General features: G+C 38.0%; 1 long non-coding RNA gene across 1 annotated transcript in view; it reads right to left on the bottom strand.

Moving 5' to 3' along the window:
• Positions 1-17,624, bottom strand: part of LOC144379730 (uncharacterized) — a 125,078-nt gene that overhangs the window by 50,881 nt on the left and 56,573 nt on the right. The window contains exons 2-3 of the long non-coding RNA XR_013443110.1: positions 17,041-17,106; positions 61-149 (exon numbers count right to left, since the gene is read on the bottom strand). This is a non-coding gene — a long non-coding RNA (uncharacterized LOC144379730). The remainder of the gene's footprint in view (positions 1-60; positions 150-17,040; positions 17,107-17,624) is intronic.

Raw genomic sequence — 17,624 nt, 5'->3', positions numbered from 1 at the left:
TCAAAGATTCACCATGTCTCTCAAGCATAACATAATATATTTGAAGAATTAGAGAAATACCTTGTGCAGTGGATTCATAGACACAATCCATGTAGGAGTCCCTGAAGAACTGTGCTGTTACAACAGAGGTCTTGGACATCTTTGAAGATCTGTAGAAGGTGAAAGAGAGAGAGGATATGATGAAGTCACTGAGTTTCAAATCATGTGAAGGATAATTCAAGAAATTTAAGAGCCATGTAAATCTGCAAGATGTGAACAACCTAATAAAGCAACTTCAACTGATAGTGTAACTGCAGTCTTCCCAGTGAATTGAAGAGACCTAATGCAAAAGTGATTTGATTACACAGCAAATTTGCAATCATAGTGAAATTCAGGTTTTCTTTTGTTTTAAATGAATGACTTCCCATACATTTATTTCAGAAGATGAGAACTAATGTGGCAGGACCTAATACCAGATGGGATGAAATTAACCCGAATTATGTTTAAAAAAAAAACACACACAGTTTTAAGCTTGAGGAAGGTAATTTTCTTATCCCCCAGACCACATGAGTCATATACATTGCAGAGAGGTGGGAAGAATTATAGGCAGTCTCTAGGTCCCTTACTAAGGAGACCTAGAGATCACAGGAGATTGAGATCACATTATAGAGGTCTTTGAATGTAAAGTGGGTTGAATTTTATTCTGTGGAGACTAAAGAGGCTTAAAAATGTCCACCTAACAAAGTGACATGGTAAATTCTGTGCTTTTGGAATATTGTATCTTGTTTAGAACAGACTGAGAATAAAAGAGATTGAAATTGGGGGAAACATAAAACTAATGCATTAGTATAAGAGAAGCAGTAAAATCTTGAACTGGTGAAGTAGCAGTGGGTATGGGCAAAGAGTCATATTGGAAGATATTGTTCATTTGGAATATATACAATTTAGGAACTGATTGAATTTAGGAGGTAAAGATTATACAGAGTTTTGAAGCCTGAGAGAATGACTGTATGGTAAACTTAATTTAGCAATCCAAGAGAAGAGGCAAGTTTATTCATTCAAGAATATTTATTGAGCCCTTACTAGGTACCAGGCACTCAGCTAGATAGACCCCAGGGATAAAGAAACAAATAAGAGACATTCTCTTCCCTTAAGTAGCTTGAAGTTGAGTGGTGGACAAATAAGGTAAATGGAAAGTGAGATCATAGACAGAATGAGTTTAAGTGGCCAGGAGATCCCCTAGGAATAAATGTCCAAGAGGCATTAGAAATGGGAAACCCAAAATATTTTTGAGTTTGTTATCCCATTGATATTTTTTATTTTAGTAAGCCAAAAAGTTTTCCTTCCATATTTGCAGCTATGCACTGAGATCACTACCAGTGCAAAGCTTAAGGAATCAAACTTTGTGAATTTTGTGTGTGTTATAGAAAAAGGTCTTGTTAGAGAAAAAGGAAAATGAAGTTGTTTCAACATAATTAATTATAATAAAGCTATTCTTAGTCCCGATTTAGTCAAATTTAATTATTGAAGATAAATTTAATTATGGGAGATATGACTTTGAAAAAAAGAAGTGCAAATGAAGGAAGAAAAATTGTATGCATGACCAAACAAAATGAAACTGCTTGCAGTTTTAACCAGAGTAGCCTGAATTCTGTTCAGAAAAATTGATGATACCTATCTCTGCTCGCTTATCTGATTAATCCAGACTCTACGGAGAAAACCAAACAGGAAAACCTGCCCATTTTCAGGAGGACATGGCTACTGTCGATGTCAGAATCCTCACCAGCAAAATGGCAAAGGTCAGTTTGTCACTGTAGTGTCAGTATCACATTCCTGCCACTGTAAAGAGATCTCTGACTTCAACCTGCCACATATATTAAAGTTGCCACACATACATTGTGCCTTCATGATGTACGTATGGTTTCGAATTTCTAAACTGACGTTAGACTCACATATACAGTCAAGGGCAAATATTCTCTGTGACTTTGAATAAGATAATTTCTTGAAACATTAAAAAGCCTCGAATGTGGGAGAAATGAAAGTACTTAAACAGCCTTACACTAGAATGAGGAAAATCTTCTCTTTCACAACATTAAAACTTCTTTTCATTATATGCTTTAGTAAAGCCCCATATTAATTCAAACATGGAAAACGAATTCAAACATCAAAAATACAGAATACTAAAGGCAAAAGTTATGATCAACAGGCTGAATTATATAAAGTCTTTTTTAATGTCCATGACTTTTTATGCAATGATTTAGGAAAGGAATCAGGAACTGTGAGTTATGCCAGCATCACAAATCCATTGTGATAATAACTGCATTGAGTCTGGTTCCAAAACCAAAACAGTAAGGGAAAAAAGGATCTCTGGTGTAACTGTATATTCCATCTTTCCCACCCAATTCTCCTCAGTGTCACTCAGAATTTGTTACACAAAACAATATTGGAAACCTCTACACTGAAGGAATAGTTAAGAAAACCTTTTTGAAAGATACCATGCTAAAAGAAAGAAAGAAGAAAGAAAGAAAGAGGAAAGAAAGAAAGAAAGAAAAAGAAAGATACCACACTATTTACATATGTATAAATTAGTACCTTGCCTTAAGATAATTTTATTTAGTAATGAAAATCCATAAAATGAGAATCAGGGCTATGCATTGTGATGTTAACTTTGGTATGCACATCCCTCAGCATATCATTGCAAATGATATGCTATTCATCTTGTCCCACATGCACATTAGTTCCTTGGAATGGGAGGATTCCTGCTCTGGGGATCTGTTGATTTGGCAAATAACATTAAGGAGGGGACTTTACTGAAGTTTTTGTTTAAGGAACAAAAAATGTACAAAACATTCCACATATTTGCAAAGTGTCTTTAAAAAAATTTTAGTGAGATGTGGCTCCTAGTTTACTCAATAAATGTTTAAGTATGTATTCATACATAGAATGAACATGTGATATGTTACATACATATTAGATATACATGTTATATATTTTTATATATTATATATTTTTACATATTATATATGCTATATACATATTTTATATATATTTTTTACATATATACGTGTGTGTGTGTATATATATATGAGGAAATCGAGTCAAAGAGTTATATTCTAATAAAACTTAAAGTTCAGTTTGGTAAGAGGCTTTAGGCAAATCTTAACAGCTCATTGATTTCTATCATTATAAATGAGTAATGGAATTTTCATGTTATAGTGATGGCAAAGTACCTAGATCTGATTTGACCTCTTCCAATTTTCAATTAAAATACCTGTAAAAATTCATAAAAGAGAGAAGCTTGAGAATTACAATTTGGACTGAAGGTACCAAGAGATCATATCCCAAATATCTAGTAAATGATCCCAAATGCATCACTAAGTGTGCTGAATTTTTAAAATAGAATTGTACATGTTCTGTAGTCTTAAATAGATAAATAGTAGCTCTAAGAAAGGGAGTATGACTTACACAACTGCCTGATCTTGGCTTCAGGGCCTAGGGAATGTGAGGAATGTAAAGTCAAATAGTCAACCCCTACACCACAGTGTGGGGACAGATAGGAATTGTACCTCTAATTTTCTCTACTCCCTATCTCCTCATGCTGACTCAAAAAAATTTTTTTAACTACTTTTTTTTCTAAATACTCATACTGACAGCACAAATATCAGCAGCACTAGACACAGAAAGTGGTGAGAGATGGTGTGTTGTACCATGAGAGGGACTGTGGCACTAGGAACAACAATGAAGTAGAGAAAAATAGGAAGTTAATATGGCACTGTGGCAAGAGCCCATCAATGAAAAAGAATCAAATATATTCATAAACGGTAAAGGTAGCACTTCAAACCAACGGAGAAATGAGTGAAGAGTCAATACAGGTTGTTAAAACATTCAACTAACCATTAGCAGACAGCCAAGGAAGGAAGGAGGGAAAGAGAGATGGAGGGAAGAAGGGAAGGAGAAAGGGAAGGAAGGAGGGAAAGAAGGGGAATAGAGAGAAGAAGGGAGAAAGAACAATTGAATGCCCATACATGTTAGGCTAAATTAAAGTCTACATGATTTAAAATTTACATATAAAACAAAGAAAATATAGAAGTAGAGGAAACTATATAGGAAGATAATAATACCTAATATTGCTTGAACTTTGTGCCAGACTCTGTGGCATAATTTAAATATATTGTTTATTCCATAAATCATGACCCAGTGAAAGATTACACAAAAAATATAAAATAAAAGCTCAAAATTAGGAAATATGTTAACATTATACATCCTCTTAGTAGATCTTGGAAAAATCATATATTAATATCCATAGGTGTTGAAAATTTGGAATTTGGCAAAACTTAATACTCAATAATATAAGAATGATAATATATATCTATTTCAATGCCAAATCCGGCATTATGCTATATGGAAAAACATTAAGACAATCTCTACCGAATTCAGGAACAAGACAGGATGAACATTACCACCACTAATATTTATCATTGATTAAGCTTGAAAACATCTAGAAGATTGCACTGGAAACTAACAGTGGGTGCCTCATTTGTTATTTTGGATGGGGAGATGCATCTGCACAGATGGGGATAGGAGTGTGTAATAGATGTTATTATTATTTATAAATATTTGCTACTCCTTCCTGGAGTAGGGTTAACCCTTCCTACCCTGTTGGCCTGAGGCTTCATCATGGAATTTGCATGGAAATTGTGATTGGAAGTGATAGGTTTCAATTCCAGGCAGAAGGTTTAAGCACCAGTAAATCATTAGTTTAGGGGTGATAGTTCAAATCAGTGGGGGGAAAAAGATGTTCTTTGAAATAAGTGATGATGGAGTGACAAAATGGCTTCATAGAAAATGATCATAAGAGGAGGAAAAGACGATGGAGGAGTAGGGGACCTATTCCAACCGGTCCCTGGAATTGACCTGGATATCTACCAGACCACACTGAACACCCACAAAATCAGCCTGAGATGTAAGAAGATACATCTGGGTCTCTACAAACAGAATATCGCAGGTGGTTGGTTTCGAGGTATGAAGCGGGGAGCCATGATTCTGCAGGCAGATATTGGAAGATAAATGGAAGGAGGAGGGAGCCATGGGGATCCTGCACCACCGGTGAGGGAAAGCCTCCCATGTTGGGGATGGGGCATAGACTCTTAGACTGGTAGTGGTGGGGGAAGCACTTTAGGGCAGCTCCCCAGACTGAAACCTGGAGCGGTGGGGCCATGCATGCAAACTGGGGGTGGCTGGCAGTTTTAGAAGCACAAAGGGCAGAGATGTGCCCCCATGCTCCAACCTGGAGGCGAGGACTGGGAGTCCTGCTGAGGGTTGCACAACCCAGGATGCTGCAGTTTATAGCAGCACAGACAGAAACAGAGATAGTGTGGCCTGGAGAGCTCACTGAAGAGCAGACTGCGATCTCTGCTCTGAGGCAGAGGGTTGGAAACAATCTCTTCTGCTCTGACTCTCGGAAGACACACAGAAAGCCACCAGGGAAAGCCGCGAGAGAACAAAAGCCCCCCAAAACCGGTTTTCACTGAGCCTATCCCCCGCCACAGGGGGCAAGGAACTCTGCCCAAAGAGGGTTGCCTGAGTAACAGCACGGCATGACCCTCCCCCAGAAGACAGGCTAGGAGAACAAGAGGCCAACAACCCTAAGGTCCCTAAAAAACAGGTGCATTTGCTTGGGTTGTGGTCAATAATTTGGACTCTGTACATTCCCTGAACTGTCCTACAACAGAAAGACTAGAAGGAGGAACCCCCAAAATAAGAAAGACTCAGAGACTGTGACTTCTGTCACAGATTTACAAATGGATACGGATATAACCAAGATGTCAGAAATGGACTTCAGGGTAACAGTTATGAAGACGATAGCTAGAATGGAGAAATCAATTAATGGCAACATAGAGTCTCTAAGGGCAGAAATGAAAGCTGAACTGGCAGAACTTAAAAATGCTATCAATGAGATCCAATCTAATCTAAATAATCTAACAGCTAGGGTGAGTGAGGCAAAAGAATGAATTAGTGATCTAGAAGACCAATTGATAGAAAAGAAGGAAAAAGAGGAGGCCAGGGAGAAACAACTCAAAATCCATGAAAACAGAATCAGAGAAATAAGTGACACCATGAAACATTCCAATGGCAGAATTATTGGGATCCCTGAAGGGGTGGAGAGAGAGAGAAAGGGCTAGAAGATATATTTGAGCAAATTGTAGCTGAGAACTTCCCTAATCTGGGGAATGAAACAAACAATCCTGTCCTAGAGGCAGAGGACCCTCCCAAGATCAAGGAAAATAGGCCAACACCCCGGCATGTAATAGTAAAACTCACAAATCTTAGAACCAAGGAAACTATCTTAAGGGTAGTTAGGGGCAAGAGATTCCTTACGTACAGAGGGAGGAACATCAGAATAATGTCAGACCTATCCACAGAGACCTGGCAAGCCAGAAAGGGCTGGCAAGACATATTCAGGGTACTAAATGAGAAGAACATGCAGCCAAGAATACTTTATCCGGCAAGGCTGTCATTTAGAATGGATGGAGAGATGCAGAGCTTCCAAGACCGGCAGAAACTGAAAGAATACGTGACCACTAAGCCAGCCCTGCGAGAAATTTTAAGAGGGGTTCTATAAAAGGAGAAAGACCCCAAGAGTGATATAGAACAGAAATTTACAGAGACAATCTATAGAAACAAGGACTTCACAGGCAACATGATGACAATACATTCATATCTTTCAATAATCACTCTCAACGTGAACGGCCTAAATGCTCCCATAAAATGGCACAGGGTTGCAGATTGGATAAAAAGACAGGACCCATCCATATGTTGTCTATAAGAGACTCATTTTGAACCTAAAGATACATCCAGACTGAAAGTGAAGGGATGGATCCATCTTCCATGCCAATGGACCTCAAAAGAAAGCTGGGGTAGCAATTCTTATATTGGACAAATTAGATTTTAAGATAAAGACTGTAGTTAGAGACACAGAAAGACACTATATCATTCTTAAAGGGTCTATCCAACAAGAAGATCTAACAATTGTAAATATCTACACCCCCAACATGGGAGCAGCCATCTACATAAGCCAACTGTTAACCAAAATAGTCATATTGATAACAATACGTTAATTGTAGGACACCTCAATACTCCACTCTCAGCAACAGACTGATCATCTAGGCAGAAAATCAACAAGGAAACAAGAGCTTTGAATGACACACTGGACCAGATGGACCTCATAGATATATACAGAACATTCCACCCTAAAACAACAGAATATTCATTCTTCTCGAACAGACATGGAACTTTCTCCAGAATAGACCACATACTGGGTCACAAATCAGGTCTCAACTGATACCAAAAGATTGAGATTATTCCCTGCATATTCTCAGACCATAATGCTTTAAAACTGGAACTCAATCACAAGAAAAAATTTGGCAGAAATTCAAACACTTGGAAGCTAAAGACCACTCTGCTCAAGAATGTTTGGGTCAACCAGGAAATCAAAGAAGAACTTAAACAATTCATGGAAACCAATGAGAACAAAAACACATCAGTCCAAAATCTATGGGACACTGCAAAGGCGGTCCTTAGGGGGAAATACATAGCCATCCAAGCCTCACTCAAAAAAATAGAAAAATCCCAAATTCACCACCTAACTTTACACCTTAAAAAACTAGAGAAAAAGCAACAAACGATGCTGAAGCCATGCATTAGAAGAGAAATAATTAAGATTAGAGCAGAGATCAATGAATTAGAAACCAGAAACACTGTAGATCTGATCAACGAAACTAGAAGCTGGTTCTTCGAAAGAATTAATAAGATTGATAAACCACTGGCCAGACTTATCCAAAAGAAAAGAGAAAGGACCCAAATTAATAAAATTATGAATGAAAAGGGAGAGATCACAACTAACACCAAGGAAGTAGAAACACGTTGCCTGATTTCCAGCTATATTACAAAGGAGTGATCACCAAGACAGCATGGTACTGGCACAAAAACAGACATATCGACCAATGGAACAGAATAGAGATCCCAGATATGGACCCTCAATTCTATGGTCAAACAATCTTCAACAAAGCAGGAAAAAATATTCAATGGAAAAAAGACAGTCTCTTCAATAAATGGTGCTGGGAAAATTGGACAGCTATATTCAGAAGAATGAAATGCAACAATTCTCTAACCCCATACACAAAGATAAACTCAAAATGGATGAAAGACCTCAATGTGAGACAGGAATCCATCAAAATCCTAGAGAAGAACATAGGCAGTAACCTCTTTGACATCGCCCACAGCAGCTTCTTTCAAGATTCATCTCCAAAGACAACTAAAACAAAAGCAAAAATGAACTTTGGGGACTTCATCAAGATAAAAAGCTTCTGCACAGCAAAGGAAACAGTCAACAAAACAAAGAGGCAACCCACAGAATGGAAAAAGATATTTGCAAATGACAATACAGACAAAGGGCTGATATCCAAGATCTATAAAGAACTTCTCAAACTCAACACCCAAAAAGCAAATAATCGAGTCAAAAAATGGGCAGAAGACATGAACAGACACTTCTCAAAAGAAGACATACAAATGGCTAACAGACACATGAAAATATGTTCATCATCGTTAGCCATCAGGGAAATTCAAATCAAGACCACATTGAGATACCAACTTACACCAATTAGAATGGCAAAAATTGACGAGGCAAGAAACAACAAATGTTGGAGAGGTTGTGGAGAAAAGGGAACCTTCTTACACTGTTGGTGGGAATGCAAGTTGGTACAGCCACTTTGGAAAACAGTGTGGAGGTTCCTCAAAAAGTTAAAAATAGAGCTACCCTATGACCTGGCAATTGCACCACTGGCCATTTACCCCAAAGATACAGATGTAGTGAAAAGAAGCATCACGTGCACCCCAATGTTCATAGCAGCAATGTCCACAATAGCCAAACTGTGGAAAGAGCCGAGATGCCCTTCAACAGAGGAATGGATAAAGCAGATGTGGTCCATATATACAATGGAATATTACTCAGCCATCAGAAAGTATGAATACCCAACTTTTACATTAACATGGATGGGACTGGAGCAGATTATGCTAAGTGAAATAAGTCAAGCAGAGAAAGTCAATTATCATATGGTTTCACTTATTTGTGGAACATAAGGAATAGCATGGAGGACATGAGGAGAAGGAGGGGAAAAATGAAAGGGGGGTAATTGGAGGGGGAGATGAACCATGAGAGACTAGGGACTCTGAGAAACAAACTGAGGGTTTTAGAGGGGAGGGGGGTGGGAGGATGGGTTAGCCTGGTGATGGGTATTAAGGAGGGCACGTTCTGCATGGAGCACTGGGTGTTATACGCAAACAATGAATCATGGAACACTACATCAAAAACTAATGATGTACTGTATGGTGATTAACATAAAGTAATAAAATTAAATTAAATTAAAAAAAGGAAACAATAATAATTGAATACATTCCTCACACTAAAAATTACAAATGTATCAGAGATATGAGTGTAAAAATTGAATTAATGTAAGTATTTATAATTGTCAATAGCTGAGCTGGAGAGAGCTGAGCTGCCATGTGTCGAGGTGGTAAATTAGGACAAGTCAAAATGAAAGAAACAGTCAAGCCTTTACTCACTCACTGAGACACTGTAAGCAAGAGGTAAAACAGGAAAAATGTACTGGCTTCCCAGTGGTTTATTTTTCCCCCAGTAACTGCAGGGTGAGAGTCAGATGTAAGCAGATGGGAGGATATCTACAGCTTTTGCATGGACCTGGGGCCAAGGAGAGACTTGAAGAAGGGTTAGAAGTGGAACAATACTAAAAATTGAGTGAAAGTGGAGGAAAATATCTTCAAGGTGCCTGGATAAGGTGGTATCTGTGAAAGAGGTACTTGAGAAAGGCTTGGACAGGCCCTTCTCCCCCAATCTCCTCTCTAAATGGAATCATTGGGGCTATAAATGCAGATATTTATATATCGGCAATCCAAGAGCATTGGAAGTGTGGGTGCTGAGTCCTTAACTGTACCTTCCTCCAGTCTGTGCACCAAGTCTGGTGTGAGGAGGGCAGCTTTCCAGGTAAAGACTATATTTGCCTTAATTTGGGTCTAAATGATCACACATAAGTTTTCGGCCTAGAGCAGGACTCCTCAAAAATCAAGTGTAAATTACTCTATAAGCTGGAAGTGAGTAAATGTTTCCCAACCACAATTCAGATGCAGTATGGAAAAAGATGGATACATTTGATTACATAAAAAATAAAATAAAACTTTATATCACAAAATATATGGGCAAAATAAAAGGACAGATGGAAAAGTGCAAAAATGAATTTGTAATTTATGTTAAAAAGGGTTGCTATCTCAGTGTATACAATACTTCTAAATGACAAAAATAGACACACAAAAAAACATCAACCCCACAGAAAAATGAGTTAGAAATATGAAGAGACAGTTAAAAATGCAAATGACTCTTATCCATATGAAAAGATGCTCAGTATCATTCATAATAAGAGAAATGCAAATTAAAACTACATTGAGATGTCATTTCTCACATATCAGATTGGAAAATCAAAAGTTTAACAATACAGTCTATTGATGAGATTGTGAATAAATAAGCACTGTCATTACTTGCTGTTGGTGCTGCAAAGTGGTAAAATGCCAATGAAGGGGATATTGGATATATCTGGCAATATTGCATATATATTTACCTTTTGAAGTAGCAATCTCACTTCTATGAGTCTATCTCAAAGTTACACTGACAAAAATACAAAAAGATGTAAACATAAGGCTACTTATAGTGGTACTATTTAATACCTGAAGACTGAAATATATATATATATATCAAAAGGGAATGGATTGGGGCACCTGGGTGGCTCAGTCAGTTAAGAATCTGCCTAGGCTCAGGTCATGATCTCAGGGTCCTGGGATTGAGCTCCCCACTCAGGGGGCTCCCTGCTCAGCGGGACTCTGCTTCTCCTTCCCCCTCTGCCCCCCACCACCCCTGGCTTGTGCTCCCCCTCTCTCAAATAAATAAATAAAATCTCTTACAAAAAAGTAATGCATTGAATAAACTCTAGTGTATGCATATATTGGGGTACTAAGAAACTTTAAAGTGGAAATATCTATAATATATACTAGTATGGGATGATATTCTGTATACCTTCTTAAATGAACTGCTAAGAGAGGGTCTGGCAGAGAGCTCTCAGGTATCAGTCCCATCAGATGACTAAAGACAGCCACCTTGCCTAAGGTGATATTTCTTTTCCAGGTGAAGTTGAACATAGAAAGATCTGTCTTCTATGCTCCAATTCAGAGCATTTCTGAAGGGTTAATCCATCTTTACACAACCTGAAGTTCAGCTAAGGTTTCAATTGAAACTAGATCCAGTTAATCTTCTTCCTCTGCAAAGCCCCACTTCTTTCCTTTCCTCTCTAAACTTATAATAAGCCACCTGCACACTAATCTCCATCACAGATTCTACTTCCCTGGGAATCTACCCTGTGAGCTTAGTGCCAGGAGTTGTTCAAGAGAGCCAAATTTGGATGGGAATTTGAAGCTGGATCACTCCCACCACATGGCAAACTATGAATGGACTATAGATAGCCACTGGCACATCATGGCAATGCAAATGTTAAAATTGTTACTAGTGTGGTACTGGGGTACCATGATGAAGGACGGGAGTGCATTAGCTGGTGCAGCATACAAACTATTTAAGAAATATGGGGGAAATCACAACTATAAGAACAGTACAATTGGTTTTTCCTAAACTTGATCATTCTGAAAAAGATGACATATAGCTAAGGTGATTAATCAGCAAGTAAAAGCTAAGGGTGAAACACCAAGTCTCTGGGGGCTATTGTCTCTTGAAGCCAGAGGGCAGAGAAAACTGAGGACCCAGCTCAGAACGCAATCCTCAGATTCACCAAACTAAAAATGTTAAACTCCCAAATAAGGCAGAAGTGCTACACCTAGGTCAGAACCATAGTGAAGAGAAAAATGGGACCCTGACCTATGGAATGGGTATATCTAGTTGGTGCCCTGAAAGTTCTCAAAGTCTTCTAGACTTCCTGAGCCTATAGAAATGGCCCACATCTCTCTAAAAAAAGATAACAAGTCTCCCTTCCTTAAAAAAAAAAATGCAGAGGCCTCTTCCCCACAAAAACATCCCTTGAAATCTGTCCTGACTGAGAACATTCTGGGCCTGGGGAGGAAAAGGAACTGTACTTCAAAAGAGCCACTGGACCTAGCCATCATATGCCAGGATGAGCCAGTGGGACTAGATCCTGGGGGAGTCTTATCAAGAGCACCAGAACATAAAGTTGGATAGGAGGAAACTATCAATGTATGCTCTCCCAAAATATAGAATATAACTCTCTCTCTATCAAGGGCCTAAGAAGATATAAACATCTTATTAGGATAACTCCTAGAAGCATGGAAAATGTAATGACTTATACTAAGTGAGGTGGAAATGTCTGAATTGCTATTATCAGATATGGGAAAAGGTTATTTAAAAGCTAATATAAGTGGGTTTGCTAGAGTGAATATAACATACAGGGCCAGAAAACCCATAATATTTACCCAAATCACAAGAAATATGTTAATGAGAAGGTAACCAGCAATATTTTAAAGTTTAGCACAGTTCTCCTCTGTAGGCTAAGGCTAATAAATAGAAGATGACATTAGAGAACAGGGTCAAATAATAGCAATGTTTATGATAGGATCTCAAAACAATAGAGTCCAAGCAGCAAGAAGGGACAGAAGCTGGATGGGTGCAATAATTATGAGTGGTGAGGTCAGAGAAACAGCTAGGGAAGCATGATAAGCAGAGATTTATGGAAGTGGTTAATACACAGCTTCTCTAGGGGCAAATTAGATGAACAGGAAATAAGGATACTACACAATCAGGAAAATTAAAAGATTTTAAGGATAAACAGAATTCTGAGAATAGATTCCCCAATAGTAATTGGCCTCTTGTTAGTTTTTGGAAGTCCTAAGCAGGGAGAACCCTGGAACACCATGACAAGTATAAATGGTCATAAATATCCCAATCTTTTCCTAAAGGACACTATAGCCATTTATTTTGGTAACTATACACTGGGGGAAGGGGAATACTTAAGCAATTCAAAAACTATTAGAACAATAGTCTTCATGCCAAAAAATGAATGATCAGATATTTCACAGAAAGGAAACAGATGACAAATAAGCACACAAAAGATACTCAACATCCTTAGTCATTATGGAGATGAAAATTTAAAATAAAATGAAATATTGCTGTACACCTATCAGAGTAGCTAAAATAAAAAATAGTGACAACATCATATACTGATAAGGATGTGGAGAAACTGGAATATAAAATGATACAACCACTCTGGGAATATTTTGGCAGTTTCTCAAAAAACTAAACATACAACTGCCATATGACTCATCAATTGCGCTTGAGCATTTGCCACAAAGAAATTGAAAGTTTATGCTCACAAAAAAAATCTATATGAATGCTCATTGCAGCTTTATTCATAATATGCAAAATTTGGAAACAATCCAGATATCCTTCAACACACTTAAACAAACTGTGGTATATTCATACCATGGAATACTATTCAGCAATTTAAAAAAAAAGAACAAACCAGTGATACACATAAAAATCTGAATGAATTTCCAGGGAATTAAAGAGAGTGAAAAAAGCCAATAACAAATGGTTTCATACTATATATTTCCACTTACATGTCACTATTGAAAGGACAAAATTTTAGAAATGGAGAAGAGATTAGTGGTTGCCAGGACTTAAGGACCAGATGGGGGTAGGAGGGAAGTTGATGTGACTGTAGGATGGCAACATGAGAGACCTTTGTGATGATAAAATGTTTGTATCTTGGCAAAATGAATGTTAATACCCTAGTTGTTATATTTACTATAATTTTGCAAGAAGTTACCATTGAGGGGCACCTGGGTGGCTCAGGTAGTTGAGTGTCCGACTCTTGGTTTCAGCTCAGGTCATGATCTCAGGGTCTTGAGATTGAGCCCCATATAGGGCTCAGCGCTCTGTGCAGAGTTTGCTTGTCTCTCTCCCTCTGCTCCTCCCCCTGTTCTCTCGCTCGCTCTGTCTCTCATAAATAAATAAAATCTTTAAAAAAAGAAGTTACCATTGAGGAAAACTGTGTAAAATGTACACAGAATCTCTCTGTATCATTTCTTACAACTGTATATGAATTATCCCAAAAGATATTTTATTTAAGAAAATCTTCATGCTGTGATGCCTCCTTGCAGACCCTGTAGAATTCAAAGCATCATTGGTGAAAACAACATGGTGTGAAGTTTATGACTAGACCCAATGGGAGGCTCATACCTCAGATTATGGGGTTCCTAGAGCAAGACAGTGCTATATGAAGTAGAGAATTATGGACTTTTTGAAAAACACCTTCTGGTAGGGAGTGCCTGATTACGGAACACCAATTGACTATGCAGGTGATCTTGATATATTCATCTAAGGCAATACTGCTTAGCAATTAAAAAAAAAAAAAAAGATTTACCTACGTACAATATGGATGAGTCTCAAAACTTTATCCTGAGTTAAAGAAGATAGACACAAAGAAGTACATATTGTAAAATTCCATTTATATGAATTTCTAGTACTAAAAAAATGAATCTGTAGTGTTAAAAATGAGGTTAATATTTGTTTGAGGTTGAGGGAGGAGCTAATTCCAAAGGAGCAGAAGGAAGTTTTCTAGGATGATAGAAATGTGCTATATCTTGATTTAATGCAAGTCCTATCAAAATACCAACAGCTGGGAGCCTGGGTGGCTCAGTTGGTTAAGCAACTGCCTTCGGCTCAGGTCATGATCCTGGAGTCCTGGGATCAAGTCCCACATCGGGCTCCCTGCTCAGCGGGGAGTCTGCTTCTCCCTCTGACCCTTCCCCCTCTCATGTGCCCTCTCTCTCTCATTCTCTCTCTCTCAAATAAATAAATTAATTAATTAAAAAAAAAACCAACAGCATTTTTTATAGAACTAGAACAAATAATCCCAAAATTTGTATGGAACCACAAAGACCCCAAACAGCAAAAGCAATCTTGAAAAAGAACAAAACTGAAGGTATCACCATCCCAGATTTTAGGATATACCACAAAGCTATAGTAATCAAAAACTGTGGAACTGGCACAAAAGTAGACACATAAATCAACAGAACACAAGAGAGAGCTCAGAAATAGACCCATAATTAAATAGTCAATTAACCTATTACAAAAGAGGCAGGGATATGCAACGGGAAAAAGATGGTGTCTTCAACAAATGGTGTTGGGAAAACTGGACAGCTACATGCAAAAGAATGAAACTGGACCATTTTCATACACTATACACAGAAATAACTCAAAACGGATTAAGGACCTAAATGTGAGATCTGAAACCATAAAAACCCCAAAAGAGAGCATAGACAGTAATTTCTCTGACATGGGCCATAGCAACATTTTTCTAGATATGTTTCCTGAGGCAAAGGAAATAAAAGCAAAAATAAACTATTGGGACTACATCAAAATTAAAAGCTTCTGCACAGCAAAAGAAAATATCAACAGAACAAAAAGACAACCGACTGAATGGGAGAGGATATTTGCAAATGATATATCCTATAAGGGGTTAGTATTCAAAATACATAAATAATAATAAAATAATCCAATTAAAATGGGCAGAAGACATGAACAGATATTTCTACAAAGAAGACATACATATGATCAACAGACACATGAAAAGATGTTCAACATCATTCATCATCAGAGAAATGCAAACCCAAACCACAATGAGATACCACCTCATACCTGGCAGAATGGCTAACATCAAAAACACAAGGAACAACATGTGTTGCAAAGATATGGAGAAAAAGGAACCCTTGTGCACTGCTGGTGGGGATGCAAACTGGTAGAGTCTCTGTGGAACACAGTAAGGAGGTTCCTCAAAAATTTAAAAATAGAATTACCATATAATCCAGAAGTTCTATACTGGGTATTTACCCAAAGAATACAAAAACACTAATTTGACCAGATATATACACCCCTATGCTTATTGCAGCATTATTTACAATAGCCAAAATATGGAACCAACCCACATGTCCATCTAAAGATGAATGAATAAAGCAGAAGTGTATATATATATATACATACACATACACAAACACACACATGGAATATTACTCAGCTATAAAAAGAAATGAAATCTTGCCATTTGCAACAATATGGTTGGATCTAGAGAATATAGTGCTAAGTGAAATAAGTCAGTCAGAGAAAGATATATACCATATGATTTCACTCATATATGGAACTTAAGAAACAAAACAAATGAACAAAGAAAAAAAAGAGACCAAAAAAAAAAAAAAAAAAAAAGCCAGACTCTTAAATATAGGGAAAAACTGGTGGTGTCCAGAAGTAGGTTGGGGGATGGGTGAATTAGATAAAGGGGATTGAGTACATTTATTGTGATGAGCACTAAGTAATGTATAGAATTGTTGAATCACTATATTGTACACCTGAAACTAATATAACATTGTAAGTTTAAGAATAAATAAATAAGTAAAAGAAAAAATGTATATGAGTGTAAAGTAAAAAAGGAATGCACTATATCTTGCCTGGGGTAGTTGTTACATGGATTTTTTTCAATTGCCCAAGTTCATCAAACTGAATAAGTAAAATGTGAGCATGATCTTGCATACAAATAATATCTCACTAAGTTTGATTTTAAAAATCGTTTTCAAAAATGACCTACTAACGAACTTGAACAAGCTCCCACTGGTGAAATATAGGAGAATTTGAGACCCTCCAAGATGGGTGGAGGAGTAGGGGATCCTGTTTTGTCTGGTCCCTGGAAATCAGCTAGATAACTATCAAATCATTCTGAAAACCTGCAAAATCAACCGGTGATCTGAGAAAAGAATTTTACAAATAGAAAAGTGACCACTTTTTTACAAGGTAGGAGATGCAGAGATGTGAATCTGAGGTGATACATTGGAAGATAAACCTCAGGGGTAGAAAGCCTCCATAAACCGGCTACTAGAAAGTGTTATAAACAGCAGAGTACAAAATCGGAACTTTTATAAGTTTACCTGAAAGGCGCTCAGGAGGCATTCAGGAGGCGGAATCCCAGGTGGGTCAGCATGGTCTCAGGATCCCTGGGGTCACAAAAAGAATGGTGCCTGAGTGTGGCAGAGTTCCCAGACATTGGAGCAGGAAGCTGGTTGCAAACAGTGAGACCAGGTGCTTCTTTCTGCTCGGTGTTGCCATAAACTGGGAACTCCTGCATGGTCAGGGGAAACTCTCTGAGCAGGGGCCCAGCAAAAGGCAGAACTGCAGTGAGACCCCCTTCCCTACCCCCAGAGGAGCAGCCCGGTATACCCCACAAGAGTCCGTAAACTTTAGAGACTCATAAGGGGGTCTTCGTGCCTGAGATAAAAATGCTCAGTCACAGATTGGGTGAACACAGAGTTTGGTCCAAAACTAGAGAGACAAGAGTGATTGACCGCTTTTCTGTGAGGGCTCACTAAAGAGTGGGGGATGCAAACTTTTAGCTCCTGGAATAGAGATTAGGGCTACGCCATTTTCAGCCCCAGCCGCACATTGAGCCCAGCCCCCTGGCAACAACCGTGCAATTCCTCCCCCGCAAAGACACCCGAGAATCAGCGAAACAGGC

Source organism: Halichoerus grypus, chromosome 12 (genome assembly GCF_964656455.1).
Source record: "Halichoerus grypus chromosome 12, mHalGry1.hap1.1, whole genome shotgun sequence".
Taxonomy (NCBI): Eukaryota; Metazoa; Chordata; class Mammalia; order Carnivora; family Phocidae; genus Halichoerus; species Halichoerus grypus.
Note: the sequence above shows the minus strand (reverse complement) of the source record. Positions and strands in the feature narration are given on the sequence as shown.